Below are 14037 nucleotides of genomic sequence, written 5' to 3'. Positions count from 1 at the left end.
GCGGTCGTGAAACAGTTGCCTGTCTCTCCAAGGCTGCCAACATTTTGGCCTCCTTGAAGAGTTCATACTCCCCAGCGGTCATAGTAACGTGAATGCGGCCAGACTCCTCCATCGTCACGTCCTGGATCAGGTTGTTGTGTTCCCATAGACGGCGCCAAATTTGATCCCATCCGGAAACTGAGTCGGATGAAGGCGGGCCTTGTTGTGCTAAAAGTTGACGGAGAGTCGTTGAGATGCCGAGTCAGCGAGGTCCTCCCTGGACAGGTACACACGGGCGACTATACGGAAAGAAAGAATCAGGATGATGGCACTGTTGTTTTGCGCACACTCAGACGGGTCACACGGTCGTTAGAGACCAGAAACTAGGGAAAAAGTCCCCGGGTCAGGCGCTCCGACATTCAAGTCAGGTACTTTTTCCCCAGAAATCACAGAGAAAGTAAGAAAAGTAAAAGACTGGTAAAAAATGACGAGGAAGCGTACCTCCGTAAAGGACAAAGCATCCCTTTTTATACTGCAGCTGAGGCTTCTGGAACCTGGTGAATGTCAGGAAATGTCAGGTGTCATGCTCTGTCTGGCGGTGGTCGACACGTGGCTTTCTCTTACAAGCTGACGGAGGAATCGAGAAGAGTATGAGCCTCCCTCTGTTAGAATATTCCCTGACATGCTATGATTGTTGTCTGACAAGCGGTTACGATTCCTTGCAGGCCTATTTGTCGTGTAGTCTTCGTATGCGTCATTCGAAGCATGTACATCCTGGCCTGCGCGCTGGGTCTACTTCCCCACTTTCATCTGCCCACCATTTGTTCATTGTATGAACGTCCCGACTTGCACGCTGGGTCTGATTCCTGACCCGCCTCTGTCTGCCTTCCTTCAGGGCATGAATGTTCCGACCTGCACGCTGGGTCTGCTTCCCGACCTACCTCTATCTACCTTCCTTCAGGGCTTGAATGTTCCGACCTACATGCTGGGTATGCTTCCCGACCCACATCTGTTTGTTATTATCCAGGGCATGAGTGTTCCGACCTGCACGCTGGGTCTGCTTCCTGACCCACATCTGTTTGTTGTTATCCAGGGCATGAGCGTCCCGACCTGCACGTTGGGTCTGTCCGCCGACCCACATCTGTCCGTTATTATCCAGGGCATGAGCTTTCCGACCTGCACGCTGGGTCTGTCCGCCGACCTATATCTGTCTGTTGTTATCCAGGGCATGAGTGTTCCGACCTGCACGCAGGGTCTGCTTCCTGACCCGCATCTGTTTGTTGTTATCCAGGGCACGAGTGTCCCGACCTGCACGTTGGGTCTATCCGCCGACCCACATCTGCCCGTTATTATCCAAGGCATGAGCGTTCCGACCTGCACGCTGGGTCTGTCCGCCGACCCATATCTGTCTGTTGTTATCCAGGGCATGAGTGTTCCAACCTGCACGCTGGGTCTGCTTCCTGACCCACATCTGTTTGTTGTTATCCAGGGCATGAGCGTCCCGACCTACACGCTGGGTTTGTTCCCAACCTGCATAGCTTCATCAGAAGTTTTATTCGGTATACCCATCCGATCCATAAGCTGACTCCCTGGTCACGCACAATCCCTGATCATATCTGACCCATGGATCTGATCCTCAATCGACTTTGATCCCGTGGGTCGGGTCTACTTTCGCTTCCCTTCAAGGTCAGATCCGGCTCACCTCGTAAATACGGTCCTTTGACCAGTCCCACGACTAAAGCTTTTGACTCTATTCACGTACGCCGACATCTTAACCTTGTAATTCTGATTCTTGATTCCTATGATGGCCTCGCCACGGAGGCTAGACTTTTGACATCCAGGCTGGTGTAACTTTTGACTAGTCACGAGGGCTAGACTTCTGACCTCCAAGCTGGCGTGACTTTAGACCTTCCTGTGGCTTTGACATCTTACCAGATCATCTCACCGATCCCACATTCATGCACCGTATCAGCCCTCTCTTGCAGTTGTAAGCGATCGATTTAAGTAGCTTTTTTTTGTTCATGGATATGTGTCAGAGGTTGATCGCGCATATATATATATGCGAATTAATGCATGCAGGGACGAAGCGGAATTGCCTTGCGTGGACATCTTCGTGTGCACCGCCGACCCGGTGGCGGAGCCGCCGGCGATGGTAGTCTCCACCGTGCTGTCTCTGATGGCGTACGACTACCCGCCCGAGAAGCTGAGCGTGTATCTCTCCGACGACAGCGGGTCGGAGTTGACGTTCTACGCTACTTGTGAGGCCGCGCAGTTCGCGAAGCGTTGGCTCCCGTTCTGTCGGAGACACCGGGTAGAGCCGAGATCGCCGGCGGCGTATTTTTCAGGATCCGCTGGGGATTCTGACAACAAGGAACACTCGGACATGAAGGTAGTTCTGTTCTGTTCTGTCAAGTCGTGATTCATTTGTAACAATCTCAAGTTTTTCTTGTTTCAGAATCTGTTCAGAGAAATGGAAAGTCGAATCGAAGCAGTATCCATTCTTGGAAAAGTACCTAAAGAACAAAAAACACACAAAGGATTCTCGGAATGGACCTCAGAGATGACATCCAAGAATCATCAGCCTATCGTTCAGGTGCATTAAAACAATTCAATTGCCGGATTACTGATTCCTCTCATCTAAATTTCACTTGACGTCTATTTTTCTTTCCAGATTTTAATTGATAGCAGAGAGGAATCCTCAGTCGACATCGATGGGACTGTGCTACCCACCCTGGTGTACATGGCACGGGAGAAGAGACCCCAACACCATCACAATTTCAAAGCCGGCGCCATGAATGCTCTGGTAACGACTCAAAACCTTTGAACAGCATAAACCGCAGTATCGATCATTTTGATGATTTCAACTCTTGTATCTACGAAGTTGAGGGTGTCCTCGGTGATAAGCAACAGCCCTATCATTCTCAACGTTGACTGCGACATGTATTCAAACAATTCGCAGTCGATCCGAGACGCCCTCTGCTTCGTCATGGATGAACAGCAGGGCCATGACATTGCCTTCGTGCAGTTTCCTCAGGGCTTTGAAAATACCACCAAGAATGACCTCTATGCCAATGCCTTGAACGTCATCAATTGTGTAAGCACTCCTAGTATAGTAAATTGAATTTGTATAATCCAACTTTTTTGAACTAATTTTCAACGCTGGTGGATGATAATTAAGGTGGACCTTAGTGGGCGGGATGGCTTGGGAGGAACTCCGTACATTGGAACTGGTTGCTTCCACAAAAGAGAAGCCCTCTGTGGAGCAAAGTATAGCAGGGAGTACAAGGACGACTGGAAAAGAAGAACAAAGATGGAGAACGAAGAAACTGTCTGAGCAAAGTCGCTCTCCATTTGGATCTATGAATTCAACACGTTGCAAAAAGGTTGGAACCGCCAACCCAGCGGCCCCCTCATCCCGGCCCCACAAGTATGAGAGGGAGTAAATCACGGTGAATATGGGCCCGGCTATGACATGGTGGTCTCAGGTGTTTAGCAATGGGGCAATGAGGTTTTTAATACTCTTCCAAATAGTTCCAATATTTTTCCGTTTCATATTGGCTCATTTCTCGATCACCTCAAATGGCAGATGGGATTGAAGTATGGATGCGTGGTGGAGGACCTGATCACAGGATTAATAATTAAATGCAGAGGTTGGCGATCCGTATACTTCAATCCCGAGAGAAAAGGCTTCTTAGGAGTTGCACCCACGACTCTACTACGGACACTGGCGCAGCACAAAAGATGGAGCGAGGGTAATCTCCAAATCACCTTCTCAAAGTACTGTCCTCTGTTCTACGGCCATGGCAAGCTCAAGCTCGGACATCGAATGTGCTACTGCATCTTCGGTCTGTGGGCTGTCAATTCCATCCCTACTCTGTTCTACCTCACAATCCCGTCCCTGTTCCTACTCAAAGGCGTCTCGTTGTTCCCGGAGGCATCCAGTCCATGGTTCGTTCCCTTCGCCTACGTCGCAGCAGCTAAAAATACGTACAGTCTGTGGAATCTGTTGAAAATTGGACCAACAAACAAGTAAATAAATTACTTGTCTTACACTAACAATAACAACACTACAACACCCTTTTTGTGGATCACTCACAGTTTTAAGACAAAGAAGAGAAAAAAATTTTGACTCACAAATTGATACTTGATTGATGATTGAAACTAAATACAAGGTAGAGTATTTATAGTACTCTTCATACAATCTAGACCGTTCAATTAAATTAAATCCTAGCCATTGAAATTCTAATTCTTATCCATGAAATGAGAAAAATACTCTTGACCACACATTTACTTTTATCTTTTACCAAGTCGTCATCTTTATCTATTAGAAAAATAAATAATTAAATAGCAAATCTTATCTATAACTCTTATCTTTTATTGGATAAGTTTTATCCTTTATTTGGGTTGGAGTTGATATTTAACACTCCCCCTCAACACCAACCCTTTGTACTATGCCGAGTTGATCACGAAACCTTTTGAATTGACCTATCTGGACGACGCTTTATTTTGTAAACCCATTTGCACGAAATGGGTTTCACATCTCTTGGTTTTGGTATGAGATCCCAAGTCTGATTTTGTTGCAGTGCATCAATCTCTTGTTTCATGGCTGTTATCCACTCAGAACTTTGTGATGCTTTTTCAAACGTCTCAGGCTCTACTGCTTCTTCAACTATGGCTGCATTTGCATATTTTGGATTTGGCCTTCGTGTTCTTGTTGATCTTCGGAGTTGAGATTGTGGAGTTAATTCTTCCACTTCATTAGGCCTTTCTTCTTCATTTGGATGTTGATATATGCCGGTTTGCCAAGGACTCTGAGCCACTCTTTGCTCTGCATCATTATCATTTGGACCTCCTGATTCATCTGAACCTGATTGAAGTTGAACTATATGCTCCCTCATCTTTTGTTGTACTTTATCCTCAAGGTCTTTAGATTCTGGCAAGACCTCCTTCTCTGTGGTCCACCAAGAAGATGCTTCATCGAACACTACATTTCGTGAAGTGTAACATCTTTCGCTTGTTGGATCGCAGCATTTCCACCCCTTTCTCTGGCTATCGTATCCCACAAAGATGCATCTAATAGCTTTCTTGTCAAACTTGCTTCGTAAGTGATCAGGAACAAATACATAATATACACATCCAAATACTCGAAAGTAGCTAACTGTAGGTTTTTTGTTCCATAACTTCTCAAAGGGTGAAATAAATTCTAACCTTGGTTGAGGAAGTTTATTGATGATAAAAGCTGCAGTCCTCATTGCTTCAGCCCAAAAACATCCAGGTACATTCTTCTCATGCAGCATACTCCGATAAATTTCTGCAAGATGTCGGTTCTTTCTTTCTGCTACACCATTCTGCTGTGGTGTGTTGGCACAAGTGTATTGATGATATACTCGACTTTCTCTCAAGTATTGAGAGAACTCTCTTGAGCTATATTCTCCTCCATTGTCTGTGCGCAAGCAACATATCTTTTTTCCCAATTCTCCTTCGACTGACTGCTTGAACTCTTTGAACATTGAGAAGGTATCAGATTTTTCTTTCATAAAAAAAATCCGCACATACCTTGAGAAATCATCAATGAATGTCACCATATACCGCATACCACCAATTGACGACTGCTTAACAGACCCGAATACATCAGAGTGAACTAACTCCAATGGTTCCTTTGCTTTGAAGTTTGACTCTTGATATGGTAATTGGTGTGCTTTACCATACTGACATCCTGCACATATTGTGTCTGTTCGTATGTCTAGTTGAGGAAGTCCCTTGAGCATTGACTTCTGCATCATCATGTTTAATTTGGAATAGTTAACATGGCCTAGCCGCATGTGCCATATAACTGCTGTCTCATTTTTTCTTGTCTTGTCTATATATGCAGACTCTGCTGACATCACGTAGAGCGACTCTAATCGTTGACCCTCCATTATTGGTGTTTCTGAAATTTTGAGGTTTCGATATACCTTTACATTTTCAGGACCAAATAGAACATAATGACCTGAAGATGTTAATTAGGCCACAGACAGTAAATTCTTCTTCATTCCTGGGACATGATAGACATCTTGAAGAGGCACTTGGTTAGAATTATATCGAGGCGTAATTACCGTCTTACCAACATGTGCTATTGGTAACCTTGAGTTGTCGGCTGTAACCACCATACGAGCTCCTTTGTATTGAGATAAGTTTTGCAATTTTTTTTTATCACCCGTCATATGATTTGAGCAGCCTGAATCCACGATCCAATCATTTTTGTAGTCAATCTGTTCTGGCGTTGTTGTGAGAGCCAAGTCTTTTTCCTCCGTAGCCATCAAAGCTTCAGCATCCCAATCATCTTCGCTATTCTCTTTAGAATTGGAAGTAGCCGTGTTGCTTTAAACGAACCTTTTCTTGGACCAACAATCTTTTGCCATGTGGCCCACCTTCCCACAATTGTAGCACTCGCCAGAAATTTTTTTACGATCACCATAATTCTTTGAGGCTCCCCCTGGACGAGAGCCTCCATTCCCATGATAGATTTTTCCTTTGTCGCCATCCTTTTTAGATCCACCAGTGTGCCGTTTGAAGTTGCCTTTATTTTTGTTGGTGTAGAGCGCTTCTTCTTCACCTTTTAGTGAGAGTCCTCCCATTTGCTTAGCTATAGCTTCTTGACCTGCAAGTAAATTTTCAAATTCAAGAAGCGATGGCTGTGTTGGCCATCCTTGTATAGCAGCAATAAATCCTTGATATTCTGGCCTCAAACCATGAATAATTATTCTTTTTATCCTTGCTTCCCCAATAGGAGCTGATGGATATAGCTCTGAAATTTCGCGACATATCAACTTCACCTTGTGGAAGTATTGGGCAATCGTCTTGTCACATTGCGCTATTGACAATAGCTCGTTCTCCAGAAGTTGCAATCTTGTATCATTCTTCTTTGAAAAAAGTGTAGCAAAAATATCCCACACTTCCTTTGGTGTTTTGGCATCTCGGATGTGCTCCAACATTTCTTCTTCAATTGTGATCTTTAAGGCAAACATTGCTTTACCTGCCTTAATCTTCCATTTTCGCAAAATGTCAGCTTCACTACCACCAACAACCTCCCAAAGATCTTGACCTTGTTGGTAAGACTCCATGCATGTTGCCCACGTGTTGTAGTTTTTGTTGTTGAGCTTCTTGATACCTCCTACTACTTGAAGGCCCCCCATCACGTCGAAAAGCTTTGATTATACCAAACAAGTTTGATTAAAAAAAACTTGTAAAGCATAAAACTCCTCACAATTTAAGATAGCTCCACCAAGAATAATCCCTGATTAACCTGGCTCTGATACCAATTGTTGAAAATTGGACCAACAAACAAGTAAATAAATTACTTGTCTTACACTAACAATAACAACACTACAACACCCTTTTTGTGGATCACTCACAGTTCTAAGACAAAGAAGAGAAAAAAAAACTTTGACTCACAAATTGATACTTGATTGATGATTGAAACTAAATACAAGGTAGAGTATTTATAGTACTCTTCATACAATCTGGACCATTCAATTAAATTAAATCCTAGTCATTGAAATTCTAATTCTTATCCATGAAATGAGAAAAACACTCTTGACCACACATTTAATTTTATCTTTTACCAAGTCGTCATCTTTATCTATTAGAAAAATAAATAATTAAATAGAAAATCTTATCTATAACTCTTATCTTTTATTGGATAAGTTTTATCCTTTATTTGGGTTGAAGTTGATATTTAATAGAATCCTTAGTCAGCTGCGATACGTTGGTGGGGTGGTGGAACATCCAGAGGATGTGGATGCTGAAGAGGACGACTTCGTACCTCTTCGCCACCATCGATAACATGCTGGAGTTGGTGGGGGCTTCCAAGGCGGCGTTTGCGATCACGAAGGTAGCGGAGAACGACGACAGTGCGAAGAGGTACGAGCGGGAGGTGATGGAGTTCGGAACGGCGGCGTCGGCGGGGGTGATGTTTGTGATAATTGGGACGACGACGTTGATCAATCTGGCGTGTTTGGTGGTTGGATTGCAGAGAGCAGTTGCGGATCAGTCGTTGGGAGGGCTCTTGATTCAGAATGTGGTGTGTGGGTTGGTGGTGGCATTGAATTTGCCGATCTACGAGGCGATGTTCTTGAGGAAGGACGAGGGGAGGATGAAGTCATCAACGGTGTTGGCGTCTGCGGGATTGACATTGTTGGTTTGCGTTCTTCCGGCGCTGTAGTTTTTTTTAGATATCGACAGGATTTTTTAAGTTGGCACAGGATATCTAAGCGTTTAACTCGATTAATCTTAGCAGTGGTTATCAGTGATCGATTTAGCTTCACAAAATTTTTCATTGGCTATCTTACTATATATTAGGAGAAAAATCCTCCATAACATGTTATTACAATTGAATTTCAAACCTAGATATGATCCCTGAAGACTATTGTTGAATAAATGTGAATGGAGAAAGAGGTGGAAGAGAAGAAGCTCCATTGTGAATGAGACTTTAGTCCCACATTGAAAGTTTCAAGACACTTTTGTTGGTTTATATTGATTTACATACATTGAGGTTGTGAACAAATATATGGGAGAGGCTTTCTTGCATGCATGGGTGCCTGATGAGTTTTTAATGATCAAGAAGAGTAGATGATAACTCTTGAGGGATCATGTGAGAAAGAAGTGAAGCCGTTTAGAAGAGAATTGAGGGCACAATTTTTGGAAGAGAAGAAGCTCCATTGTGAATGGAATTTTAGTCCCACATTGAGAGTTTCAAGTCACTTTTGTTGGTTTTATATTGATTCACATACATTGAGATTGTGAACAAATGCATGGGGAGAGACTCTCTCTCACGCGTGGGTGCACAGAGGGGTGCAAATCTAGGGTCCGGATTTGTACTGAACCAAGTTGACTTGTGTGCGAGCGCGACCTGCGCACACGAATGTCGACCGTTCATTTGAGCTTCTATAAAAGGAGGCTTTACGCACACAGCAAAGAAAGCAGAAGCTCTCCTCCTCATTCCCCTCCTCTGTCGTGCAACTATTGCTCGGTAAAGTGTCGCGATAGCATTCGGGTACGCATTCGGGTACCACTCAGTTCGCTGTGACCACCAGTGCTTGGTCAGATTCACGGTTAGTCGTTGTATCCTAGGAAACAGACGTCCCTAGTAAGCCTCGAAGCACGGCCGGAGGTGAGCGAATCTGTTTCAAGGAAATTGCGCCTCGCATGCCTCGGTCAGCTCGCCCGGTCGGTCTCTTTGTCCGCCCGACCGATTTCTCTGCCCGCTCGAGATTCGCGCTCAGCCTGTCTGCTCGACCCGGTCGATCTCTCAGACAGCTCGCTCGACCTAGTTGCTTCCCGATCTGTCGTTCCGTTCTGCAGACTTACCCTGCCGCTCTGTTGACCTGGTCTTCCGCTCTGCACTTTACAGAAACCAGTCCTACTGGCAGATTGAGATTATCCGCTCAGGTCTTTTCAACAGATAAGTGAATTTAAATTCGATATATTTAAATTTAGCTAATATCTTGTAAAATCTCCGGCAACAGATTGGTTGTGTCCAACAACTATATGGATCAACTTTAAACCAGCATTATGAAGCTTAATTACCACAAACTATTAAATGTTGGCCAGTTTAATTGTGCTTAGGATTCATCTGATCAGTGAATCAAGAGCAAGGACGGATTTGTCCTGGGTAGACATGCAATCAAAGTTTAAAAAAAAAGAAAAAATAATTCGGTACACGAAACTCCCGTCATACGGAGTTTCGAGGAAGAATCCATTATACACAGTCATATTTTACTTTTTACAAGAGGTTGTTTTCAAGATTCGAACATATGATATTTTGGTCACCTACGATCAAGTTTAATTTTGATAAATTAAGAGATAGAATCTTTTTTAATGAGCAATTGATCGAACATTGATTGACAAATTATTCTTTACGAGCGTTTTAAGAATCCTGGTCAATAGATTATTCGTTATAAGTGCTTTGAAAATGTTGGTTGATAGATTATTTGTTATGAGTGTTTCAAGAACGTTGGTCGATAGATTATTTATTATGAGCATTTCTTGACTTAATCTGAGTCAATAAAAAAATTTTCAGAATCAAAATGAATTTATTTTTATAAAAAGAAGATATCAATAAACTTCTATAAAATGATTTCATGAGATTCAACCAATTATTTCAATCATGAATATGATAAATAGGAGTCATGTTATCAAAGGATTTCTTGATTATTTAGTATGGAATGAGTCAATTACTCACTTTGATTTTTTTTTTTTTTAGTAAAATGATAATCTTCTTCCTCTGTGGATCTAGAATTTGTCTTTTGGAAAAATCATGGATTATCCAATAAGAAAGGTTTCCATTTATTCAAATGAACGATTTAAATATCTGTTGATCCTAATAATTGATTGCGAAATTGATCATTTGAACTTTTCAATTCATAGTTGTAGATCTTGGACCTATGAATCAGGATATTCCCGATACTCACATAGAAAAGAGAAAATGACTTGAACAAAAAGAAAAATGACTTAGACTAAAAGAGACAAATCTTATTTGTCCGTAACTTCATATCAATCAATCAAATATTGATTAATACCTAGCCCAACACAACTTAAAAATAATTCTTCTATTCAAAAGGAAATGTTCCTAAAAATTTTTACTCACCATTTATATTTATATATATCATAATCTCAATTTATGGATCTCCTGATTTGATCAAATTTATAATTTCAAAATTAATGATATAATATTTGATGTAATTAAAAAAACATAAGAAACAAACATCGACGGATTAAAACATAAAAGATAGATGGGATTTTGAGTGGTGAAGTGGACTAAATAAAAACTATTTTTTATAAAAAAATTATAATAAATGAATTTTTTTTTACTAATTTATTTTATAATTGGTAATAGAAAAACACTGCCGAAGAAAATCCGTCCGATATTTATTTTCCTTGCTGAGCACATCACGAGAAAAAGCTTCCATGTCTCTGTAGTGCCGTGATAAATTCCTATCGTATCAATTCAAAGATAAATATTATTTAGACGATTTAAACGTTAATATATATCATTTTTTATCTATTATATTAATATTTTTTTTAAATAATACACTCATATTCATGTTAATATTAATATTAATTATTTATGAGTTTCATTATCTATTTATTTATATTTATTTATTATTTTTTATATAAACTCTCTCATTAACCTCGTTTAAAGAATTAAATACAGTTAATACATGAAAGTTATAATACCATCCATATTAATTTATAATACCTGATCCGGTGATAAGGATGAGGGATCTTCATTGGTGGAAGGTCAACGACACATGGAGGGCAGAGGTCAAAAGATTCAACCCTTAGACCGGCCGACCAGACGAAGCGGGTCGACTGACCGGGCGATATAGGCCGACCGGTCGTGAATCCCCCGAACCGAATGAAGACAACCCGACTGGGGGTCGGGTTTCCGATGCTCAAAGGTAAAAAGGTTTCAAGGCCGAGCGGGATGTCCGTTCGGCCGGGGCACCAGACAACAGAGGCAGTAGCAATCTCATCCGAGTATATGGCTGGGAGTCCTCCCGGTCAGACAAATACCTACAACCGGCGACAGAAGTGATACGCTTGCCGAGCGGCCTACCCGCTCGGGCCTGGAACAGACAGGGAACGTCAGAGGACAAAGGAGACAGGAGATATAACATCATCCTCGAGACACCTGCCGCCGACAAGTAGCAGAGTTGGCCGTACACAGGGATATGCTCGGACGATTGCGGAATGACGCTAGAGATACTTTTCTGGCAGAGGCTTGTTAAGGTATGTTTGGGGAAGCGTGCACGATAGAGAAGCGTGTCCGCGCCTCCCCGGGGTCGTCGACGAAGGTATGCGCAAATCTTTACTGTAGCCACATTACGCTGCCTCTCTCGTTGCCTGACTTGAGCGTCGGAGGGTCGTCGCCGGGAAACCCCTCCCGGCTCGGCTTCGTTGCAGGTTCGCCGGAGAAGCTACGCCACTAGTCGGAGATAACGGAGCGTGCCACGCCCCCAGCGTCCGTCGACTCAGCGCTCGGATAGGATCAAATTGGCGCCGTCTGTGGGAACACACCTGAATCCGAGCCAAGAAGATGGAAGAAGCTGGACGTCAACTTCTGGTAACGCTCTCTCCCGAAGAGCTCGAAGCACTCGTCCAAGCGCGAGCAGCAAAAGTCGTGGAGCAGCAGCAGAAAGCTCAGGCTGAGCGGGCAGCGCAGCAGGCGACATCAGCCTCGGGGGGCCGAGCGCCACTCGAAGATAGGCAGGAGCAGCTCTCAATATGGGGGCAAAACAAGGGACCGGCCGACACTCAGATGGGGGCGCCGCTCGCCCCGATACCTTTTCATCGGGCTCTGTTCCAGACGCCTTCGGAGGTAGCGTAAGCTAATCAAGACAAGGGATCTTCATCGGACGAAGCACCCGTCCGGGACGTCAGAAAAGGAAAGGCGCCCCGAACGGACGCGTCACCCGAGCGGATCAACCGACAATTTTCAGACGCCATTCTTCACGATCCGCTGCCAAAGCATTATGTGCCTCCTGCGATCGGGGAGTACAACGGGACAACCGACCCAGACGACTACCTCGGTAAGTTCGACAGCGCTGCCACTCTGCATCAATACACGAATGGTGTGAAGTGCCGGGTGTTCCTCACCACGCTGTCGGGATCGGCACATCGGTGGTTTCGGAGACTGCCGGACGGATCCATCACAAGTTTCAAGGAATTCCGAACGGCGTTCCTCCATCATTTTGCAAGCAGCAGGTGCCACCAGAAGACAAGCGTCAACCTGTCTGCCATCAAGCAAGGCGCGAGGGAGCCGCTCCGAGCGTACATTCAGCGCTTCAACCAGGTGGCCATGGACATTCCAACGGTCACCTCGGAAACAATGATGAACGCGTTCACGCAAGGGCTCATGGATGGTGACTTCTTCCGCTCGCTCATCCGGAAGCCGCCTTGGGATTACGACCACATGCTGCACAAGGCCAACGAATACATCAATGTGGAGGAAGCCCAGGCGGCGAGAAGGAAAGAAGCCCTGAGTGACCAACCAGCTTCCGTCGAGCGGAAGCAGCCCATCAGTCACCAGCCACCCAGAGGACCGAGAGCCGAAGCCGCCCGTCCTCATCAGCACACTCGACCGCACGCCTTCCAGTAAGTCGCGACTGATCGGCCCAAGTCCAAGGGGAAGATATGGATCCCGATGTTTTGTTCACTCCATCAGTCGACTACTCACAACACCCGCGACTGTCGGAGCCTCCCCCCCATCGCTCATCCTGTGCCGAGGAGCTACCGCCGCCGATCGCCTTCACCAGACAGGCGACATCGACAACGGAGCCCCGTTCAAAGGATAGAAAGGCGATCCCCCGAGCGGCAGCATCGTCAGCAGCACGGAGCCCACCATCGGGCGTCGTATGAACGACCTCGACCATCCGCTCGGGAGGAGGAGAATAGGGGCAACGCATCTCGGGGCGAGATCAACATCATTGCCGGAGGCCCAACAGGAGGAGACTCCAATAGAGCCAGGAAGGCACACGCAAGGCAGCTAAGGATACATGCAGTCGGCTGCAGCCAGGAGAGGGCGAGCGGACCCGAGATTAGCTTCGGGCCCAGGGACCTCGAAGGAGTCGAAGTCCCACACGATGACGCCCTGATCGTCCGAGCGGTAATAGCTAACTATACTATTCACCGTATTTTCATTGACACAGACAGCTCGGTCAACATAATATTCAAGAAGGCCTTCGACCAACTACAAATAGATCGAGCTGAACTCCTGCCAATGACGACCCCCCTTTACGGGTTCACTAGGAATGAACTCTTGCCGGTCGGCCAGGTCCGGCTAGCTATCTCATTGGGCGAGGAGCCACTCAGAAGGACAAGGACCACCACCTTCATCGTGGTCGATGCTCCTTCGGCGTACAACGTGATCTTGGGACGATCGGCTCTCAATGAATTCCGGGCGGTCGTCTCTACCTTCTGCCAAAAGATCAAGTTCCTGGTGGAAGATCAAGCAGGGGAAGTGCGGGGAGATCAATTGGCCGCTCGAATATGTTATGTGGAGATGGTCCGAGCCGA

General features: G+C 44.8%; 1 pseudogene; it reads left to right on the top strand.

Moving 5' to 3' along the window:
- The first annotated feature begins 2135 nt into the window (after window positions 1-2135).
- LOC122031570 lies at window positions 2136-8182 on the top strand (annotated as a pseudogene).
- The last annotated feature ends 5855 nt before the right edge of the window (window positions 8183-14037 follow it).

The sequence above is a fragment of the Zingiber officinale genome, chromosome 11A (genome assembly GCF_018446385.1).
Source record: "Zingiber officinale cultivar Zhangliang chromosome 11A, Zo_v1.1, whole genome shotgun sequence".
NCBI classification, from domain to species: domain Eukaryota; kingdom Viridiplantae; phylum Streptophyta; class Magnoliopsida; order Zingiberales; family Zingiberaceae; genus Zingiber; species Zingiber officinale.
This window is presented reverse-complemented; position numbering and strand designations above follow the sequence as displayed.